General features: G+C 38.5%; 1 protein-coding gene across 4 annotated transcripts in view; it reads right to left on the minus strand.

The window, feature by feature from the left end:
* TGFBR3 (transforming growth factor beta receptor 3) overlaps positions 1-23,299 on the minus strand; it is a 226,716-nt gene that overhangs the window by 108,428 nt on the left and 94,989 nt on the right. For 2 of the 4 annotated variants that reach the window (XM_077785441.1, XM_077785442.1), the window contains one exon: positions 10,133-10,198. The gene's annotated coding sequence lies outside the window, so the exon portion shown is untranslated. Of the gene's footprint in view, positions 1-5,287; positions 5,478-10,132; positions 10,199-23,299 lie in introns of those variants that run through there. The other 2 variants (XM_021526353.3, XM_021526362.2) reach the window with 1 other exon arrangement.

Consider the following 23,299-nt stretch of genomic DNA (forward strand, 5'->3'; position numbering starts at 1 on the left):
GGAGTCAAAAGGAGTTTCCCTTTGTGTAGGGGTATCTACCCTCCCACTGTCTGTCAAATAAATGGTGTCATTCCATTTGTTGAGCAGAAAAACACATTTAAGTTGGAGCAAAATTTTTTCATTAAAATTTTTATTTATAAGCACTTCACTGGGGATTGCTTCAGTCAAGGTACGAATTACTAGCATGTTCCAGTCAGAATGCGTAGAGAACACTCCCATAAAATCTCTACTATCAGAATTTCCTTTAATCATTTTATATTAAATGTATAAATGACAACTGCAAAAAAAAAAAAAAAATTGGGCACAGGTATGGGGAGAAGAAGACCACAACAAATTCCTGTAGTCATATAAATAATTTGTGCATCTTTCTGTCAGAAGGAAATTATCTACATAATCATCACTGGAGTGAACCAAATCACCAGATCTACAAGTATTTAGAAACACAGATGATTTTGACTGCTGGAGGGAGGAAGTAATGTACCACAGAACACAAGCTGTACATACTGGAGGAGTGACTTGGTTCATTAATGCAATAGCTTTATTACAAGAAAAGGCTCTCTTCAAATACTGCAACAGCTGCTTTGGAAAGCAGGACAATTTTGTTTCACTCAAATCATTGTAAGAAACAACACATCACACGTGTGATAAAATACTACCATAGTTCTTAATCACACAGTGTCAAATGCAGCTACATTCTAACAACTTACTTGCCAAATGTCAGGCAAAAGTGGACATATCAGTCTTCAATCCACCTCCAGCTTCTTGGCAAAGAAATACATTAATTCAGCAAATTTATACCACACAGTAAGCTCACTGGATACTTTGGGGGTTTTTTATTGTCCCTGACTCACACCATATAGATCACCAATTTCCAACAGAAACTGCCTATGCTTACAAAGGAGAATCAGAGAATAAGTGAATTGCCATTATTCTTTAGAATCACTAACAACACCTTATATATCACAGCCCCTATTGCCTTCTGTGCAGAAAAACAACCTCTATGCAGTAGCTCTATAATTAACTTGTTTCAGACCCAAGACCTCTAGACAAAGTTCTCCCCTTCAATCTAAGCAGGTCTCTTGCAAGGTCACAACAGAAATTATCTAGAAGAGAGGCCCTTTCCAACTGACTCTCAGAATTTTATAACATCTTACAACAGGAAAGATGAAAACAAAAAAATCTGAACTTGGCCAACTAGTGTACTGAAATTAGATTATTACAGATAATAATATATAATGCAAATATAATGCAATTAAATTTGTTAATAAGCAGGTGTTGATCATTTTGAAGTATTAGTCACAGGATGGAATATTTTCATATTTTCCTCAAAAATAACATTCATTGCATTATAGAAACATCAGAAACTAGCATATTTTCCAAACATAATTATTTGTAAGCAGTACAAATAAACACTTATTACACTTAAATGCACTTAAAATGCAATATATGAAATGTTCTCTCCTGAACTCAACAAATATCATTCCTTAGATAATCAAGGTCATAAAGTAAGTTCTTTTTAAAAAACATCTATTTTGTGATACTTGCAATTAAAAAATATGTAATATAAATTAAGTGGCAGCTTTAAAGTCCCTCTTTCAATGATTTCCAGAGATATCTGGAATCTGGTAAATCTCTTTCATTTTGGCTATCACAGAGTTAATTGTTGTTGTAATAGCACAAGAAATGCTGCTCTATTGGATGAATGCCAGCACATAAAAATGTGAATCCAAAGTGATGGATAAAGCAATTCCAACTGCACTACTTTTTGCTAGCACATTTTTATGGCATAACATGCTTGTATTCATGAAGTGGCTAGAAACTAGCATACCACTGTTAATCACCACAAATATTACTTTTATAGAAGTAATGACTATTTATAATACACAAGTATTTTGTGGAACTAGATCAAAATCAATGTGCTGGCAAAGATATCTGCAATCTATATCCCAGATAGTATTTTCTGAGATTCACATAAATAGCCCATGACTTGATAATTCATGTCTTAAATTTTAACACAATATTGTTGGAGGTATCAAAGAAAAGAATTGTAGGAACAAATTAGGCGAAGATTTACCACTACTTTCAAATCACATTAAAGCAGAAATTTCTGTTTGGCTTTACAAAGTAAACACTTCAGCATCTCAGAGAAACATCTGGAGAGAAAGTTTTGGGATTCCATGAAAACAACAGAAGATAAAGACTGCCAATGGAATTTAACATACACCTTTTTGTACCTTTAGTAGCAGGTAACATCATGTTATGCTGCTAGAGAACAATACATGACCATTGAAATATGCTTATACTTTATATACATTTATATATATTTTATAGCTCGCTGTGCAGTTAGTGCCATTCCAGAACCAGAGCTTACATAGCTTGCTTTAAACCTGACCTGGGACTCTATTGTGTCTGTACTTGCTCTAACACCTAATGCTGGTGGAATATACAATTGTTATCACTCACAAGCAGCAAATTGGCTACTTTTTATCCCACCCTCAGTGAAAGGTGGCTTAACCCTAAGTAGAAGCAGCAAGATTATTGCATTTACTGCAGGTAAGAGCCCGTTCCCCAGCTCTTAATGGGGAATAGCAGACACCCTGCAAATTCCCATTCAGCCATTTGTTTGTGCACCCAGACCTTCAGTATTTGCCATTTGGCTGCACCAGACTTCACAGACCAGAAAGCAATATGGATTGGTGCAAGCCATCCACATAACCTTCTTTGGCAACAGCCTTTACATTCAGTATTCTTGGTACAAAAGATTTAATCATTATGCCAATATGAATCAAAAAGGAAAACCATTATTGCTCTGTGCTGGGACCATCAGTTGACCTCTACAGTAATAAGCTAGTCATGACTTCTTAAAACCTAAGAGAATATCTAAAAATATTTTCTCTTATGGAAATCCTAAGTACTAGAAACAGATTCTTGTGAGAATACAACTGCTTTGCCAGTCAACTTGAGCTCTCAAGATGTCTATATACAATCATACGTGATCTAGTAAGAGCTCCATTGTGAAAATATTTCATCTAGTTCATTATCTGAAACTTTGCAGAATTACTCAAAATATCATTTATTTGGTTTAATTCACTTCAAACATCTTCAAAGAGAAATTTCACTCACATAAATCTGTAGTGTTTTCACAAGTCAGTCATGGCTAATATGACAAAAATTGCATTCAGAAGAATGGGAGATATGCCAGCTAGAGGAAATTTATAAACAAGTATTTTAAAATAATGTGCTTATTTCAATGTATGTGGGTGTTCCAAGTAAATTAACATTCACCTTCTAAAGAAATACTATCAAAAGTATAGGCCCAAAGTTTTAATAAATTACAACTGTTGTAGGAGGAGAGACTTTATAGACAGCAAGTTTTGTGTTCCCCCTGCTGGTTTAGCAATTGACTTCCAAACACTGTTCCTGTGGCAGGCATCAAGATGCTAGGGTATGAAAATATGTTTTGCATGCCAGGAACAACAACTGAAAGTTACTTTTTAAAAGAACTCACATCCTTGATGGATATCACTTACACGCTTTGACTAGATGAGGCTCTGGACACACAAAACACGCATCAAAATCAACAACGAAACAAGATCTCCCCAGGGACAGAAAGCATATCAAGAGAGAAAAATCTGAAGTGTCACTTTAAACTTGAAAAGGCTGGACTGCAGCAAACAATTGGGGGAAGCAAGTTTCAGAGTAAAGGACTCTTCACTGAAGGAAGCCAATGACCTGCCCTCCCCTCCCTTCCTCCCCCAGCCCAGCACCAGCTGCAGCAGTGGCCCAGGTCTGCATTCCAGGAGCAGCTCCTCCTCAGCTGCAACTCAAGCTCTGTTAGCTTTGATGGGTTAAACTGGAGCTCTTCAAATGAATAAGCATCTTCCATTAACATTTTACTAACACTCTTGTTGAGAATACTTTAACAGGACACCTGTGCAGGGCTAGTTAAAACCCACCTACCAACTCATGCTTGCGACAGGCATTCATGGAAAAAAGCATGGACTGTAAGGGAAATAATCTTCATAAGTAGCAATAAACAGATTTTTGTCTTGGGAAGACATTTCATTTACACATGTAAAGTCTTCCACATATGGAACTACAGTAGTATCAGTCCTCTGGGTCACCATGAGACAAACCTAATTGACACCACAATTAGTGAGCAGACAGCTCTCTCACTTTGGGTTTTCTCCCCATTGGAGATCTAATATCAGCCCGTTTGACCTCACCAAATAGAAAGTACAACAACTCAGATCAGCATAAATACAGACCCAACCAGAAAAACTTTTGATGATTAAAAGTTTGTTAGAACTTGTATGTCCAAGTGTCTCTTTAACAACTTACAAATACTATCAAAAATATTCTGTAAAAAATTAACTGTGCTAATGATTAAGCATTTGAGAAGAAAATGATAAATGACAGCAAATCAATTTTAATGCTAGAGCTTAATAGAACTGAGATAAGTACATTTAAATTTGGTTACATCCACAGCAAGTGGAAAAAGCATAACTGCACATGCACACTACATCTGAAGAAGTCCTTTTTTTCTGAAAGGGAGAAGTATCACATCCTGTGCTGTTTGATACCAATGACTTTGGAACTACAAGTCACTTGAAACTGGGGAAAGCTCGTGTTTAAAAAGTTACTTAATTTACATCTGACATTGAAGCCACATTCTTGTTATTACTAGGAGAGTAGTACTCAGAAGCTCGCAGCGACTTGACTCTAGTACATCCCCTGCAAAATATGCAGCAGCAACCCCCACATGTCAACAGCCCCTCAGTGAAACAGCACTGAAGGGACATTACACTGGCCCTTATATTATTCTCACACTAAACCCACACTCTGCTCGTACACTGTTCTCACCTGGCCTCTCGATAGGTAGGAAGACACGGGCGCCCAGCAGCGCGAGCCTTGCAAAGCACCTCGCTCGCTGCCCGTAACTCGCCCAGCCTGCACCAGCCGGCGGACACGGTGACTGCCGCTGGGACACCTGTAGCTCCCCTCGCCAGGCGCGCAGCTCTCAGCTCGCCCCTCAGCTCCCACAGGGAGCCCGCAGCTCGCACGGCCCCGAGGGGCGAGCTGCTCCCTACGGTACGCGTGCGGACGCCGACCGCCGCCGGCAGCTCCCGCGCCCGGCGGAGGCCCCGGGACCCTCCCGCCCAGCCCGGTCACGGTGACACCTCGAGGGGCGCACACCCCGCGCCCGCCCCAGCGGACGGCGCATCCCTGAGGGGCGCCCGGCCCGAAACGCCGCTGTCGGGGCGGGGGTCGCGGCCGCCGCACCTACCGGGCGGCAGGTCCGTCCACGCCGCGTCCCGCGGGGCAGGCGCCCAGCAGCACAGCTACGCCATGGGCACCGCCGGCCGGGACGGGAACGCAGCCCTCACCAAGGCCGCCCAGCGCCGGCCACCGCTGCCCGGAGCGCGGAGGAGGCGGCGAGGAGGCGGAGGCGGAGGAGGCGCGTGTGCAGCCGCCCGGCCTCCGGCCCGGCAGTAACCCCGCGGGCCGCGGGGCGGGGCGGGGCGGGGCGGGCGGTGCCGCCATTGGGCGCGGGGCGGAGACGGCGCCGTGACGGCCGCGCCCGCCGCCGCCCCTCGCGAGCGCGTGCCGCGAGCGCGCGCCCGCCCCGTCCCCTCCACACCTGAGCCCGCCCGCCCGCCGGCAGCCGTGAGGGGGTCCTGGGGCGGCGCGCGGCCCGGCGGTGCGGGCAGCCAGCGGCTCGAAAACCCCCGCGCAGCCGGGGCTGGGGCACAGTCCCCGCTCACGGCAACCGGGGCCGGCAACGGCTTTTAAGTTACCGGCCTCGAAACCGCGCGAGGCCGCGTCCGTAACGGAGCCTGGGCTGCGCTCGGTACCGGGCGCGGTGTGAGCGGCGGTGTGACGGTGCCCTGCCCTGAGTGTGCACCGAGGGACGTCCCCGCAGCCGCCCGAGCGGGCCCAGCTCCCAGCGCGGCTGGCGCAGAGCGAGGCCCGGCCCCCCCAGTGCTGCCACCCCAGCCAGGGGCAGCCAAAAGCCCACACCAGAAGGAGCTTTGGCCAACACCGCAGAGCTGACATCGTTTACAGCAGAGCAAACCATTCCATCCAGTTCACTCGAGGTTCGTTATGCTGGAAAATAACAGAAAGTGCTGTTCAGTGCGGAAGGCACGCTTAAGGTTGTCACATCCCCCAACTTCAAGACTATCGAGTTGTGGAGCAAACTCATTAAGGGAGCTACACCACACGAGGCCTTTCCACCCACAACTTTATCCTTCAGCTGGATGAACAGTTAGTTTCCGACACAGTCCTGAAACATCAGGTGTGTGCTGCTCTCCAAACTTAAATGTCCTCTAAAGGTCATAGTAACGAGAGCAGTACTAGAACTTGGCAAACATTATTATAGCAAAACTCCCATCACAAAATTGAGCCCTACTCCTATTATCTAAGTAAGCAAATGTTCTTCTGTAGGCATGGAGGCAATGTGGAGATACAGAGAAGTAGAGAGGAGTTTCAGGATGTTTCAGCAAAATTTTACTAGTTTAATTTGCTTTCTTACTGAGGGAATTAGGGGCGAGTTGATTTTTTCATAATGCTCTTTGACTTCAGGCCCTTTGCCCCGAGTCATAAATGCAAAGTTCTTACATCTACCCAAGAAGCGTGTTACAAGAGTTCAGACATAATTTAGCTGCTCTTGAAATGTCAGTTTGAAACCTAGAATAATCCACTGCCATTTACCTTTGACCTCTTTGTGTTTGGACAAGCCTTACTCATAGTTCTGCTGCATGTACCACACATCAGTCAATGGCTGGGTCCCCCAAAGACTAGTCCTCAAAACTAGTACATTATCTGTATATGACAGCTCCAGAAGGAAATCAAAATAAATCAAATAACAAGCATTTACTGTACATTAAATTTTTTAGCAATCAGACTCACAAAATCTGGAGAAAAACCTGCAGAAACATGTAAAATACAAGTTCAGACTGCTTGTTGGCAATCTAAGCTCACTCACAGATTTTTTTTATTTTTAGCATTTGAAAAGTTGTGCATGTTGGAGCATGACATACCTCCTCTCTTATCACTCTCATATGTAGGATGCGAAATTTTTGCAAGAGGGATGTGGAGGTGGGGGAAGTCCCTTCAACGTAGAAGAAAACTAATATTCTACAGCAATCTATGTACTTCAAGGCATATTGTGTGTCTACTATATATCTTTTAGCTAAAATTCCAGACTGCTGATTAAAAATGGGATTGAAACTTAAGCAAACATTATTTTTATTTTAATTACTCATTTAGGTCCCAATCCTGCAAAGATTAAACAGATTAGGTTCACTCAAATAAGTAGCCATGAGGGCTGTTAAAGTGACATCAAATGTGTATGCACAAGCCTTTGTAAAATCAAATTGTTTCTATATAGGTCTAACCTTAGTCAAATTATTTGCACCATTTTCAGTGATGTTGGTAAGAACTGGTTCTTGTCCATGAAGCCAATTCTGTTAGGTAGTCAGCATCCTTCAGCTAAGTCTAGGATTTACACCACTTGTCCTGGTGTTTGAAAAAGTTCAAGACTAAGACAAAAGAACACTGATTTTTAGTTATAAACTAATATATAACTCAGTTGATGTTGTCTTTGAACATGATGTTCAAAGACTGAAGCCACGACAAATTGCCACATTAAAGTACAATTAGGCACATGGGTTGGGTCACCCAGAAACATAATAATAGACAGTTGGCTTTGGCTTTTTTTTTTTTTTTTTTTTTTTTTTTACATTTCGTGGCAGAATAAACAAAACCACATAATTCCTCTTAAAACCATGGAAAATTCATGCAATCTTAACTATAGTGTTCAATCTTTGTAGCTGAGGAACACAGTTACATACATTATTTACATTTTTACTTACTTTTTAAGTATTTGCTGATCTAGTGATTAACTTCAGTCCTGGGCAGGATTATTTCACTTAGCAGCCATTGGCACAATCCAGCAATGTAATGTATTATCCTCACTAAGATGTATGAAAGCTGTGATAGTTCACTTTTGCAGGAGGTTTAGAGGTTTTCCTGGTGTGGTGCCATAGAATTAAGCCTAAGTAAATGTAATATCTTAAAAAATATGCGCTGTTAAAACTATTAACATCACAGTTTTAATTTTTTTCCTCTTTTCCCAGAAAATACAGTAGGGATACTACTCCCAAAAAGTTCTAGACTAGTTTCAGTTACTAACTGCATGTTATGGTCATAAAGCCCTAACCTGCACTGAGGGGCCAGCTGAGTTCAGGTCACCGACACCAGGAGCAGCATCAATCTATTAAAATGGTATCTAAGCTGAACTAACTAATCCTTCCCAGGAATGGGTTATTCATTTGGATACCATTCTATATTCATAGAATCACAGAACAGTTTGGGTTGGAAAGGAGAATTAGGATTCACTTGTTCTTAAAACTTTAACACTAAACCAATGCCTGGGTAATTTCCACAGTTTTAAGAAACACAGAATCTTCTCTGCCTTCTGGAGTGACATTCGACTGGGGCCTTGGGACTAAACATGGAGCTGGGGACTGTGTGCTGTCATTGATGGGGCAGTGAATATACTGCCTACTAATTAACAGATTCTCATCATGGGCCCATTGCCACAAGAACAAGTGTACTTTAAATAGTTGCTGCAGGATGTAGGCATCTGATGATCACTTACCTATTTATAGCACTATTTAAACGTGCTTCACTCACCAGAGGAAATGAAGGGTACAATAGCTCTACAAAATGTTTATTCCCAAATTGACTTGGAGATTCTAATTGAAAACAGAGACTTCTATAAACAAGCATCTTGGTATGAAAATGTTTTCTTGTCATAAAGTATTTTAAGATCCCAGAAATTATTTTTGGATATATGTAAGGACTAATTCTCACAAAACTCTCTTACTTCATACAGTGTCAAGAATCTTTTCAAGGCTAAAAGATGGTCCTAACCAATAAAGCATTAGAAAAGAAAAAGAAAGCTAGGAAGGACCACACTGTCCTAAGAACTGTTCCTGTTTGCTTTTGAATTAATGGATTATGTTCTACTTTAAGCCAATACAGGTTCTGTAACAGTGGATCCAGAAAACAGGCCAGCAGCCGTGTTCTTGAACCACTAAGAACCACTAAAGAACCTCGGTAGCTTTGAAAGTCCAGAAAAGAGTAAGTGTGCTAATTCACTAAATTTGAAAAACCAAATAGATGAATAGGCATCCTGAAGGGATATCTTGTACATAAGATAGGTTTAAAACCGGGATAGAACCCAGAACTGGGAGTATGTTCAGATGAGTACAGTCATTGCCCAGTACATCCATCCTGTCCCTGTCTGAGGTAAAATGTTATTTAAAATTAGCTCTGTGTTTTAAGCTGATTTATTGTGCTGCTGAAAGCAAGGAAAAGAAAGGTCTAGAAGCATTAACTATAGGTTGCTGACTAGGTATGGGTTGTTATGCTGCATTACATTAACTCCATTGTTTTAGTCATATGACTCTACCCAACAACCTTTAATATGAAGGGTCAGTTAATGTAATTAAGCCATTAAAAGCTTCTTAGGAAATAAGTCATTAATACAAACTAATGAAGTAAAATTCTACATTCCTTACTAAATGATTCTGCATTCCTTGAACACCTAAAACTTTTGCTAAAGGTAAGTAAATGTTAGTGTTGAACTCTTAGGCTTGTCTACACTTGAAAGTTACTTTGGATTAAGGCAGGGAGTGAATTTCAAGTGCAGCAGCAAATCTGGAATAATTCCAAATATGGACAAGTCATGTATAGTACAATTCTGGAAGATACCATGGGTTTTACATTCAAACCAGAGGCTACATATCCAATTCAAATAACACATTCTTATAGATTTCAGATTTTAAAAAGGTAGGAAAAAGACCAAAACCCCCCAGCATCTCTTTTGTGCCCCCTGTTCTCCCCTGCCTGCCTTACACAGGCTCCTCTATACCCAGCACTCTTCTTGACTCTGATATGCCCCTTACCCTCCTTCCAACATTTTTCTGATAAGATGTTTATAGGCCCTCAACCTACCAAATGCAAACACAACAGAGCAGAAGAGGGAGGAAAGAAAGAGATTATATGAGAGAAAGAAAAAATCAACAAAAGATCAAACACAGAAAATGTGAAACTAGCATACCTTCTCTGTTCAATCACTTTCTTCTGGTTGGATCCCATTTCTCATATTCCAGTTGTCTGTTTAGAACTCAATCAAAATATAATCAAATAGACAAAAGTCAGTAGATTACTTTAAACTGTTCAGTTTCAGACAGTGTTCAATCATAACACATTTAGAACTTAGATAACAATTATTTAATAAGATATACTTTCAGAGTCAACATATTAAATAACTGATATTCACCCTCTAATACAAAAATGTGGAACTATACATATAGCTAAAACTACCTGTGGTTTGCAGGATTGGGTTCCTGCAAACTGCTGTATTCTGTTTTGAAGTTCATGTTGCATGCTTGTGGTTTCAAAACCAAATTATGGGTGAAATTCTTTGTAGCCAAGATGAAAGTATCACAGGTTCTTCATGTCTACAATTTCCTAATTACTTAATTGTTTTTATCTACATAATTCCACAGGATGCCAAATGTTTTACTGAAAAACATCAAGACAAAGCTGCTACATAGAGAGCTAACAACTTCAATAAGCAAAGGTGACTGAACGGGAGAAGGTGTAACTGTGCATTGAAGTTTGACACACTGTTATAATTATTTGTTTTGGACATTTTCTTCCAGCCCGTTTGATCTTTAGTTGATCTTTAGTTGATTTGGTTTAGCTTGTTCTTTTTCTTCCTAATCTGATTTAATTGCAAGGACATGATAAAATGGGTCATTATAAAGAAATGAAAGGAGATTTATGTACAGTCTGCCTCACAGATAAAGCAGAGCCAAAATCAAGCTGCTAGATAGATAATCATTATCTTTCATAAAGTGAATTTTAACCAGCACAGTAAAAATGCCTGAAATAAGATTGGTTTAGTTATATTTCTGTCACATAATGAATAGGTTGGCTAGATGCTCAGAATGTAGCTATACTTATCAATGAAATTTCACGTCAAGTAAACAATCAAACCTAAAAATCCCCATAAAAAACCCCACCAAACCAAAACCCCAGAAGCTGCAAGTCCTTATTTTATTAAATAAATCTACTGTTTTATTATCAGTCTCCGCAGTGGTTTGAGAGGGAGGAGGTCATGAGATGTTTATAAAGTGATACATTGTGGTATTTTTGAAGTCCAATATAGGTAGTCACATTTTAAAGCAAAGACAAAGTGAGCCTCCCTTCAGTATACAGTGTGTTTCTAAACATGCTTCCTGCAAGAAAATGTCACCTATTTAAACTTATTAGCTATATGAACTTAAATACCAAGCTGTGGCAAAATTTTTGGATTTGAGAATTACCAAGTAATGCATTGCTTGTGCTCCAAATTATTTCTTGTTTAAACTCCACAAATTTGAGGAAGGAACTATGCACTACTGCTCTGTGCTTGGGTTTAACACTGCTCCTGGAGAACACAGGTTTTTTTCTTTCACAATGGAAATTACCAATACTACTACAAAACAAATTTGTAAAAGGGCTTAATTTTATACTTTCCTATGGGACTTACCGTTTAGAACCAGCTGGAATTGTGAATCAACATAAAAGTTTTTCTTTCACAGATCAGTACAGCATTAATTCTTTCAGAGGACATATTCTTTTGTCTTTGTGTATATGAGAATTAGTCTTTATGCAAGTATTGGATCTGATTTTTATCCCTCCAAGTGATCTGCAATTCATTACATTCTTTATTTTACTTTAGACTGCTACTGTCTAATGCTTTATATTGAATATTTGTTTGCTTATCCCACATGTTATTTCATCCCCCTTGGAATTACAATAACACATGCCAGGGAATGTGACCTATCAGTCTTAACTGTCCTTCATTGAGTCTGGATGGGGATGTAAGGCAAGTGCACACATATAATGTATGAAGAGTTTACACTTTATTCTGACATATAATTTGCCTCTGGAAGGCTTTCATGTCATACATTGATTCATGAAGTATCAATTATTTAGTGCAGATGTGTGTGAATTGCTATAAAAATCCAGTCTTTGTTGCCATTTACACATTAGAAAAGCCAAATGCAAGTCTCTTTTCTCTTCAAATATGCACAAAAGATCAGGGAGAGATCTTGAGTAATGAGACAGAGGTGGAAAAAACAACCCAACCTTCCATCTGCTCCTTTACCAAATCTTGAGGGAAAAGGTTAGTCTTTTGACTCCTTGGGTCTTTCAACATAAAAATCAACACAAATAAAGCAGATGACCAACACCCCTAATCACAGCACATATCTGAAGACAAAAAATGAGAAATATCAGATCATAAGCAGTCCAGAGTATATTCAGCTAGCTGTATTTTCATTAATAATTCTCTCTATGAGCCCAAACACAAGCCCTAGTAATTTTCACATATGCTTCTTGTAAGCCACCACCATTCCCTCCCTTGCACAACTTAAAAAGAATTTTACGTATTTTTGGATTATTACTTCCACAGAACTGGCAATGTCAAATATGAAGGTGATAATGAGCTGAAGGACATCAGCAAACTCAGTATGTCAGAGCCAGTGCCCCCAGTGTTATCAGGTGGAAATTGCTTAAAAGCAGGGACAGTCCAAACCCTGCTATATCACAGGGCCAAGAACCTGTTGCACAAACCAGGTTTCTTACACTTGCCACCTGTAACCTGCTCATCTGGCAAACCATCTGTGTTTAGCAGACAGGCAACAAAACTACATACTCAGTGCTATTGAAAACCACGGACAAAAGAAAACAATCAAAGGCAAGTTATGCCTTTAGCAGAGATTATAAATACATGCATCCAGTAAATTTACTAGTCAGGCCATTCAAATTTTGCTGTTGCCTGAAGGATTAATTTTCTCATAAGGACTGGGAGTTTCATTTGCACTTAATTTTTTTAAGGTCTTTACAGGCTGGCATGGTAGGTGGCCACCATAGCAATATAGATCTGCAGGACGTTTCAAAAGTTTTACTGAAAACCTCATGTTTTTATAAACTAGCCAAAAGGTACCTAAGAATTTTCAAATTCTATAGGGTATAAAAGCCCAGAAGTCTAAAGAAAGAAATATTATATACTTATAATTTCTTTTGATACTTCATTTTTTTAACTCAATTGTTTGGGGGGGGGCTGGGGGGGAAGAAAAAATGGAAAAAATCTACAAACCATGTCTATACAATGTGCTCTTTTTAGAACATGGAAGGATAACTTTGCCTACCCTAGAAAATGTACTGATCTATACAAGTACACAGAGAGAGAGAGAAAAATCTATAAACCAGAGAGTTTTTTGTTATCTCACAGTTAAAGAACACATTTTTTTAGATTACTTTGATATCTAGATATTTAGATGTCAAAATATTTAGATACCAAGAGGCAACAGAAGCAGAATAGCTAAGTACATTGGAAACTGTTTCTAGTATGCAAACCACAAAACTATCACTATGAGGGTGAGAAAGGCCTCATGCTAAAGAACACTGGCTGGCCTCCATCTGTCTCATCCTGTTTCTCCCATGAAATAGACAACCACTTTGTTAATGAACAGTAATTAATTCCAGAAGGAATAGGAGATGCAAGAGCAGATTCCCACAATCTTTTTTTTTTTTTAAAGCAAGACCTGTTAATGATCAGGCTGTGATTAACAATTAACAGTTAATCCATTAACAATTAGCCAGGTACACTAGGAAGGGATCTACAGAACAAAATCACATGTGTTGAGAGTCTGGTATCTACACTAGACACAGCTTATTGGAAGTTACTTCCAACCAGTTCCAGTGTGGACTGCATGTCCATTAGTAGCTGGAGCATGTTAGGTCCTGGGTCCCAGTTTAATTTTACTCAGGAGGTAGTCCCATTTGTGTGCTCTGACACTGTAACCACCTCAAAAAACAAAGCTTCATGTGTGGGAATGCCCAGGAGAATAATTTCCAAAGCTTGCTCCTGGTCCAGCCTAAAATGCTGAAGGAGGCATATCCCAAATACCTCAAAGGATACAATTTTACTCTAATGTCTCTTCAGAGACACACATGGGCAAGATAAACTGACAGGTAAGATACTGCAGAGCACTGACAGCACTAGCACTTGCTACCTGCCAAATACATGCATCTGATACTATTCTAAGATGTTCACATTCAAAGGGAATGCACATTTACAAAACATTTCCAGGTCTTTGCTTCTAAGTGTCAAAATCCTTGCCAATGCAGAGAAATAGCTTTCATGTACTGCTCTGCCCTTCTTCCTTCCTATTTTGACTCGTTGTGTCCAGGATTTGTACTGGCCCTTTGCTAGGGAGAACTTCACTGACTGTCCATGAAGGGATTGTAGAATCCTTCTCCCCAGTCTTCTTTCTTCTCAAACAAAACACAAGTGACTTCCATTAGAATTGGAACCTTAATATCCATACCTGTATGTGTGAACTAAATACACCAGAGGAGATATTGTCTTGTGCTGACCATTATTTCATAAATGGTTTTACTTCTTAAAAATATTCAATCACAGTTCTATTTCATTGTATAGTATGGAGTTCAGATCCCTGAAGAGAAAACCACTGAATTCCTTGGTTGAAAAGGTTCAATATTAGAAATATAAAAAGAACCAAACTCTCTTAAGTGCACAAGGGATTACAAAGGTAATTTCCTAACAGCTGCATAATAAATCCCACATACACTAATGATAAAACAGCCTTATTTACCATAGGTTGAGAAAACTTTTTTTTTTACCAAAACAAAGAGTGATTTTTCAGATACAACATATTACTTTTACCTTTTATGTTAAAAAGTGCAACAGCAACAAACAAATCCATTCATCCAGCAGAAAGGCAGTTGGCATCTGCTAGGTCAAGTTAGCAAAAGACAGATAAAACATCTTTTCCAATTACAATGTCTTTTTCAATGTCTTTTCCAATGACAAGACATGCAGTTAATGTTTGAGAGCAAGTCCTATCCTAAGTAGTAATACTAAGGCCTATTTTGATTTTGTGTATTTGTTGAATTTCTGTGTGTAAAAAAAAAAAAGAGTCCACACTAACCTATTCAGGAGTTTAGATGGATTTTCTTGTTCTATGTGTAGTTTGAAATGCAGGCTTGTTGTACTACTCAAAACTTAGACCTTGGTAACTATTAGCATTTTATTAGCAACACTATATGTACATATTTTACTGTAACCATATACATCTCTCAGAGGGGCATAATCTGGGGACCATTCATGGCTCATATTTGTTTTCCCCATGCAGCCCCACATGTGGTGAACAGCTGTAGAAGTTGTAAAATTGTCTTTACACATTGCACATTCTGTTGAATATAACGTACATACACATTATGTATAAAGCAAGTCCTGAAGCAAAATAATGTACTGAATATTTCTATTTACTTATTTTGTAAATATCTGTCTTTATTTAAGTAAAGACAAACAAATCCTTTTGAATTCTATCAACAAAATAATAGCACTTAATTATTCAGAATTGCAGGTTTACCAGTTCTTACCACAAGCAAGCCTTTTAACCACATCCACTATGGCAAGAAATCAAATGCTGTCAAAAGTGAAACTGCAAAGCAACTGTTACTATGGTATTGTGACCAGCTCCACTGCAATAAAATACAGAAATGAAAATGTAAATTGCTGCTTACATATACATTTTGCTCCAGGGTACTATAAGCAAAAATGAAAACAGCTGGCAGTGAGTCACCCTTCTAGATAATAAATATTGCTAATAGGAATCTGATGTGTTGAAGGGTGGGATGAAGCTCCAGAGACTAACGCTCCCCTCGTTAATATTCTATACCAAATTGAAAGAAAGGTGGGGTGGTTTCTCCATCTCTAGTGTGAGCTTAGTTTTCTGAACACAGCTAAATCAATCCCCACAGAGCTATCTTATCTGCAAGGCTCATGAAAAATATCTGACAAGAAAATGGTTAGCATTTGGAATGGACCACACTGAGTGAAGTAACAGTTATTTCATAAGAGATTTCCCATGGTATATATTCCCAAACCCAACTACGAGGCCTTCACTCCCACACCCACCACAAATGATAATATTTGAATGCTGTGCTATACTATTAATACACTCAGGGCCATTTGAAGCAGCAAAGTATATATAGCCAAGCACACTAAAAGAATAGCGTATTTCTTGGTTATTATTAAAATAAAGGAGAGCAGATCTGTTTCAATGAGGAACACTTCCCTCTGCTCCCATTTCCCATCTGCCAACAAATAGAGATACTGCACATGGGACATGTCACACACCAGAAAGAAAAGTATTATACAAGTCCACTGTTAAAACAGCTAATGTGAGCAATCTTTTTTTTTTTAACAATGCCCCTTTTCCTGCTTTCTCACAGTCCTCGTAACATGCTTGAAAGAATAAACAGTATTCTGAAAATTATTCTTATTATTTCAAAATTATTTACAATATTTTGATCAACTATATACTGTGGAAATGTGCTATCCTTTGATTTTAAGGTTAGCATGTATGAAAATTGCCCGTACAAATTATCTGCAAGTCTTTGACACTTATCTACTACATGTTTTCTGCATACACTAAATCTGGTCAGAGTAAACATAAATATTTTCCTTGTCAATTTATTTTTAAAAATCCCAAAAATTAATTTAATCTTATTTGTGAATCTGAAAAAAGAGTTTACATTAGCTTGACAGCTGATTAGAGAAATTTTACAAAACATTTTCATTATAATATCCAATTACAGTATTCTCTCTTTTTATTGTTTAAAAAAACAAACAAAAGACCAAGAAACCCAACTTTTACAAAGTGATTTTGCTTTACTACTTTTAGTATTACCTTATGTTTGTTCTTCATGGCAGAACAGCACATGGATTATTGTGGTTCTCTGATACAGGGATCATTTTACCCATCTGTGCCAGTGAAGTTCTTAGGGAACTTTATCTATAATGCATATCTTATGAAGCCCCAGTTCTACCATTACTGATGTATGTACCAATCCATTAATAAGTTTTTCCCCTCAGAGTTAATGAAATTGCTTGAGTGTGTAAGTTTTGTTGCCAAGAACTATGATGAGATCATCTGCCTGGAGAAATGCAAGTTGGAACCCCTCACTATTTCAGTTTTCATGAATACAGATCTCCTAGTGGAACTAGCAAACAAATGCTAGCCAAAGATCAAGACTCAAACAAAGATGAAACTCAGGCCAGAATAAGCAAAGAAAAAAACACATATTCTGTGGCAGGGTGCTTCTTTTTCTTCCTTGTGGGATACTGCATAACTCAGCCAAGGTACAGATAGCTCTGCTTATGGGGAAAATTCACACATTGACACAAGTGCTAGAATCAGGCCTCTGCAGATTAAAGACGCTGTGACTTCTAGCATTTAGGCATGGGTTCACCAGACATTATGCTCTACCAAAAGTTAGATTTTTTTATTTCTGTTATCACAGTAATTGTCATGTAGCTAAGCCATTGTCAATACATACAAGCGAGACTGGACTTCTACCATAAGGATTATCAACGTACCTACTATCAGAGATCCAGAACCAGTTACCAGTTTCTTCAAACATACAGAAAATGGCTTTTTTTCCAGCAGAGATCTCGGAGAAAAGGGGGGGGGGGGGGGAGTTGGAGAGATCCTCCAACCAGGAATGTAACTTCCAATAATCACTTACAGATGGCAGAGTTATGTTCTAGGATCTTCCTATTTGTCAAAGCTATTACTTGTAACATATGCAGAATGAAAGCCCCTTGCATAAGACTGTAAATAAGCTTCTTGACTGAACTAGTTGTGGCTCAGCCAACTTCAGCCCTTGGGACAGGGAAGTGCAAAGAGGGTAAAAGAGGCCTAATTTAATAATACCACGCTCAGGCTTTCTTGTAATTTTGCCATTACTTTAGAGATTGGATGTCTTTAGCATTAAAATTCCAAACCACCACAAAACTATTGGAAATGCCAGTGATAAAGCAAGTAAAACCACACCCAGCATTATAGGAGAAAGGTTAGAATTCAGATATGGAACAGAAATGAGAAAAAATTACAGTTTTCACTTACAATGTATGAAATTCACTGTTTAAAAGAGAATGAAAAGCATCCAAGTAGGGTAGCTCATATATTGAGGAGAGTTTAAGTGTATCCAGATTTCACAGTAAAGTGTAACATATAATTAACATATTTCAGCATTAAATGTTAGAATGCTGAATGCCTCATTTATTGAAAAGAAGCACTTCCAAGTTTTCAATTTCAGATCATTTTATTCAAAGTAGCTGTTTCATAGAAATTATTTGTATAAATTAAAATAACAGTTGATCTTCATGCTAGTTCTTAACTATCAGATAAAACTCTTAACAGTGTGTCTTTCATGTACACCAGGGGCACACTGGAGCCGATCTATCTCCTTTATACATTAAAATAAATTGTTTACAGTGTCTGTCATCACATGTACTTCAGAATCAGAGACAATTTGACTGCATCCATTAGATTTTCATTAGGATGCCATCCATTAGGATGTCTTTTTTCCAGCAAAAAGACACCAAAGTGAGTGCAAAAGCATCAAGCTGTGTCCGACACCCAGGTTTGCTGACAGGGGAGAAAATCAGGAAAGAAAAGCACTCCTGGAGTCTCCTAGATCCCCGTGTTGGAGATCAGTAGAAGATGGCCCAGTACTTCCTTTCCCCAGCCCTAAGCAGCCAGAGGGGTACCTGGCAGTGCCCTGCCCCTACAGAGGGACACAGGATTCATGGCAGGAGCTGTGGGAGCTCCAGCTCCTCACCAGCAGCACTGGGGCACCTGACCAACTTAAGCTATATTGATGGCCCCAACACTGAAGTAGCAGCTTTTAACTCTTCTTTTTAGCTTCTAGAGTGTAAAGTAGGAGGTTGAGATGCACTTTGCTTACACCCTAGGAACTAGGAAACACTCAGATTCCCCCAAAGCTAACAGGTGTCAGGGTACTTCAAGGACCTCATTCTACATCATGGGGAATTACTGTCGTGAGTGTGCATTGTTGTGCTGGATGAGGCCCATGGTTCAGCTGGTGCAGAGCTTTGCCCTGGCCACAGCTGCCTCATGAAACTTCAAGGTGTTTTGCAAGAGGTAATTAGGTCACACCTGCTTCACATAAAGATTCTTCTAGACCCCATAAGTCAGTAGTGTGTTTATCTCTCCTCTAAAATATTTAATTCTTTACTTAACAGTATGTCAAATCTGAGTAAGGATGGGTTTTAGGGTTTTGTTGGTTGGGTTTTATTCATGGCCAACTCTTTTTCTAGATCCCAATAAACTCTAGATACCAAACTATATGCTGAAATAATTATTTCCCCAGGGACAATGTGCACTGCATCAAAAAACTTCCTTTCAATTTTGCAGGCAAAATATTTCAGTTTCATTACTATCTTATTCACTGTGTTTTGTAAGATAAAGTGAACAGCCATTCCTTCTCCAACTTAGCAACATTTGCTATTTTTAAAACAGGTGAGTTATGGCACATCTTATTTACCTAAGGTATATAATTATCTTATTTGAAGTTTTTCACCTCTCTCAGTTTGAAAGCTTTTCTGGATTTTTATCATTTCTTTTGACCAAATTAATCTTGATGGAGCCTGCTGTAATTTGGGGCATAAAAGACATTGCAGCAGCAGGAGTCTTAGAAATATCTGTGACAGATACTCTGTCTTTTGTGTTCTTGTTACATTCACATTGCACAATGATGAGATGCAGGGAAAGCCCTTGCAAGAGTGCACACAGGGAATTGAGGATCCTTGCAAGCAGCAGCACTGGGCTTTCTGTATTCATAGATGTCAAAAAGACAAATAACTTCTGTATAATTTTACTTAGAGGCAAAACATTTTGCCCAACAATAACAGAAGACAGTTTCTCTCTGTATTAACAAGAAATAGCAATGTAGAAAAGTGAAATATTTCCAGCACTGAGGTTAATAATTTTAGGACATGTCTAATAGGTCTTGTTGGAAACCTTGAACAAATGAGGACCAACATTTGCCAAAACTTTTCATCAGGAAGGAACACTGAAAGAATTGAAAACTATTTCAAATTAATGAAAAAGTAAATGGCACATTAAAAATTTTACAGAATATGTATTCAAAAGAACTTCAGCAACACAATTCGATTTAGGTTTCCCAAGAGCCTCAAATAAAAGGAAAGTATTGAATAGGCCTTTATTCATATTTCATGAACTATCAGAATTATTTATGTTCCTACATAATTTTACAGAAAGCTACAGCTAACTGAGCACCACCTGAGAAATTTACATATTCTAAGTAAAATCATACAAGACAAGATTGCTTCAGGTGGTAAATTGTACTTTCGTCCTTAGATCCTCACTACAGGACAATAATACTTGAACACAATCAGATTTTGCACAGAGAAAGCAGTCTGAGATTCCTCTCAATGTTTCATTTATTTGGTAACGTAGCCAATGAGCAGGGGCTTATTCTGCAAGAATAAGATGTCACAAGCCTCATATTTACAAACTGCTGCAGCTGTAATGAAGCTCAATCCTACCTTTGTTCATTGCACCTATCAACACTTCACATTTCCCAAAATTTACCATTAATGCATGTAGTCCAAAGTGTTCATAGAATATTTTAAGTATCCTGTAAGGCTCCACCTCCTCAATCTAGCTATTCAACTACGCATAAATAAATTTGTTCAAAAGTATTACTGTTGTTTACAACTATGAAGCTTTAAAATTAATGGGATGCAATATATAACAATAAATCAGATTTTTTCACGTTTCATATTTTACTAGATTGTAATTTCTAATAAAGTAAAAAAGGAGACAAGATAAAAGCCTCAACTACCTTTAGCAATAAAAATACTTCTATTAAAAATCTATCATCACATAACCATTACACATGTGGATCTCCATTATACATTTGGATCTGTTGATGCCTTTTTTTTTCATTCTAAGCAGTAAAATGTCTCAGTTATGTTAAAATTATGCAGAAAGGAAGAGAATCTGCCATACTACAGACATAATTGCTGTCTCTGTTCTGTGGCAGCCATAGAAAAATCTCTGTGAAAATGCAAACAAACCAAAAAATTCTGTCTCCTTCCCAACAATTTCCAACAATTATGTTGCAACTGCAATTCAACAAAATATGCTTCCAGTGGGCAGTAATTAATTTATTATTCTACTATAAAACTATTTGCACTGCCAGCATAAGATTTTAGCTTGACAGAAAATGATATTTTCATTTCTGATTAACTTTTCACTTTGGATGTAATTCTAAAATAAATTTTATATTACTAAAATGACCTTCGTTTCTATTTCAGTAGTCCTCCTGTAAGAAGGAACTGAACAGCAGGACCTGGAATAATGTAAGGTATCTAGTTAATTAAAAAAGGCTTCATAAAGCAAGTTTAACCATGTTAAATCTATCTGGGAGTTATTTCTTCTTTAGTGAGGAGAAAGATATAGTTCATCATTACTCATTTTTAATTCTTGATTAGTGAAGTCAAGAGCTGTGGTGCCTCATGAGAGCTGTGAAATCCTAGGCTTAATCCAGTTCTTATTAACTTTAACAAAAGCTCCAGTTTTCCCTTGATACCACTACTGTACTGCAGGCAAACAATCTTTTTCATGTCTTTTCTTCTATCCTTTCACAGATAATATATTTGTTTATAATGAAGGAAAAAATATTTTCTGCTTAATATAGGAATATATTTTCATTCATATTTTGATATTATTAATTTTAATGATTACATTGATCAATTGGATTAATAAAATACTCTAATGAATACAGAGCACTTACACCTTCCACAGAATTACAGGGGTTTAGATCTATTTTAGGACTAAACTCTAAACACATAACATTCTTTTACAATATGGCTGTAATTTCATCTGGCACTCAGCACAAGAAACTACAGAAACAGCTGAAAACATACAAAGTACCTGGATGGATTTTTTCCTCCAATATGGACATTGTACACATGATGTTCACAATAATTTGTACACAAAGTACAGTGGGATTTGTCCCCTGCTGAATCGGGAATGCTGAAAGGTCACACTGGTAAAGAGTCAAGTAATATCTCTGCATTTGGAATATTCCAGTGCTGGATGGATACCACAGTGAATTTATGTTTTTAAGAATCACCTGGAAAAGGTATAGGAAGAAATGAAAATAAGTTGCACAGTTTTTGTTACTCGGAGGCAGTAAAGGTGTCCAGAAGAATTTGATCTTAATGGCTGTTTTAGCTCAAAAGAGGCCCTGAAGTAAAGAATAAACAAACTGTCACAGGAACAGAGCATAAGTCTCTTAAGATCAGGGTTAAGGTTCATTGGTACAATTGCTCTTGGCAAAACATTACTGCATCTTGGATTAATCCTGGCATAAAGATAAATATACAGGTACAGCACTAATGTACATATAATACCTTTTCTGTGCCCCCTGCACATGCAATACAGCCAAATGCATCATGCAAAATACAGCATATTGCAAAAATGAAATAGGAATTCTAAATATGTTGAAACAGAGGTTTAGAAATTCAGAAATCTGGATAATAATAAACAAAAGTTAGATAAACAGGCTCTGCTGTCAGTCTTACACAAGCTGTATTACTCTTGTTTAAGCTAGAACAGACTCCAGCCAGCCATTTATCTCAAAAAACCCCAAAAAAAACAGCTATCCTACCTGCGACTTGCCCTCAGCTTTCCCCCCCTCAAAAATCCTCAACTTTTTTTTTAAAGATTAGTTTAACATACTTTGACACTCCCATGAATAAAACCAAATATGCACAGTAGAGTTTCATGCTGGAGTAGTAAATCCTCCACATAATAATTTAAATATTATTATATTATTGAAAACCCTCTCAGTTTTGCATCAGTAAAAAGAAAGGTTGTGCCAAAATCCCCTTCTCTTCTCATTATTTGTTCTCATTATTAAAGATCTCATTATTTGTTCTCACTGAGTACCAGAGTCCTGAATCTAGGCACCTCCCACTCCAAGAAACATGTCTCTCCACACACTCCCCTTCCCATTCCAGCCAAAGGCATTTCAGCTCTTGAAGCTGGGTCAGAAGCACTCAGGATGCAATCTCAATCTGAGCACTGTTCTCCCCCCTGTAGGAATTGTTCAGCTTCAGACAGTGGCCACATGCAGAAGCTGGGACAGTCCTAGCTGCCAGAGCTGGGCTGCAGCAAGCGCCTCTCTCATCTCCTCTCATGTGAGGTTCCTCATTCCCTTCCCATGGACTGTAACTTTAATTATCACACCACCTCAACCCCTGGAAAAGCCACATATCACCACATTGATACAGTGGTAA

The sequence above is a fragment of the Lonchura striata genome, chromosome 9 (genome assembly GCF_046129695.1).
Source record: "Lonchura striata isolate bLonStr1 chromosome 9, bLonStr1.mat, whole genome shotgun sequence".
Taxonomy (NCBI): Eukaryota; Metazoa; Chordata; class Aves; order Passeriformes; family Estrildidae; genus Lonchura; species Lonchura striata.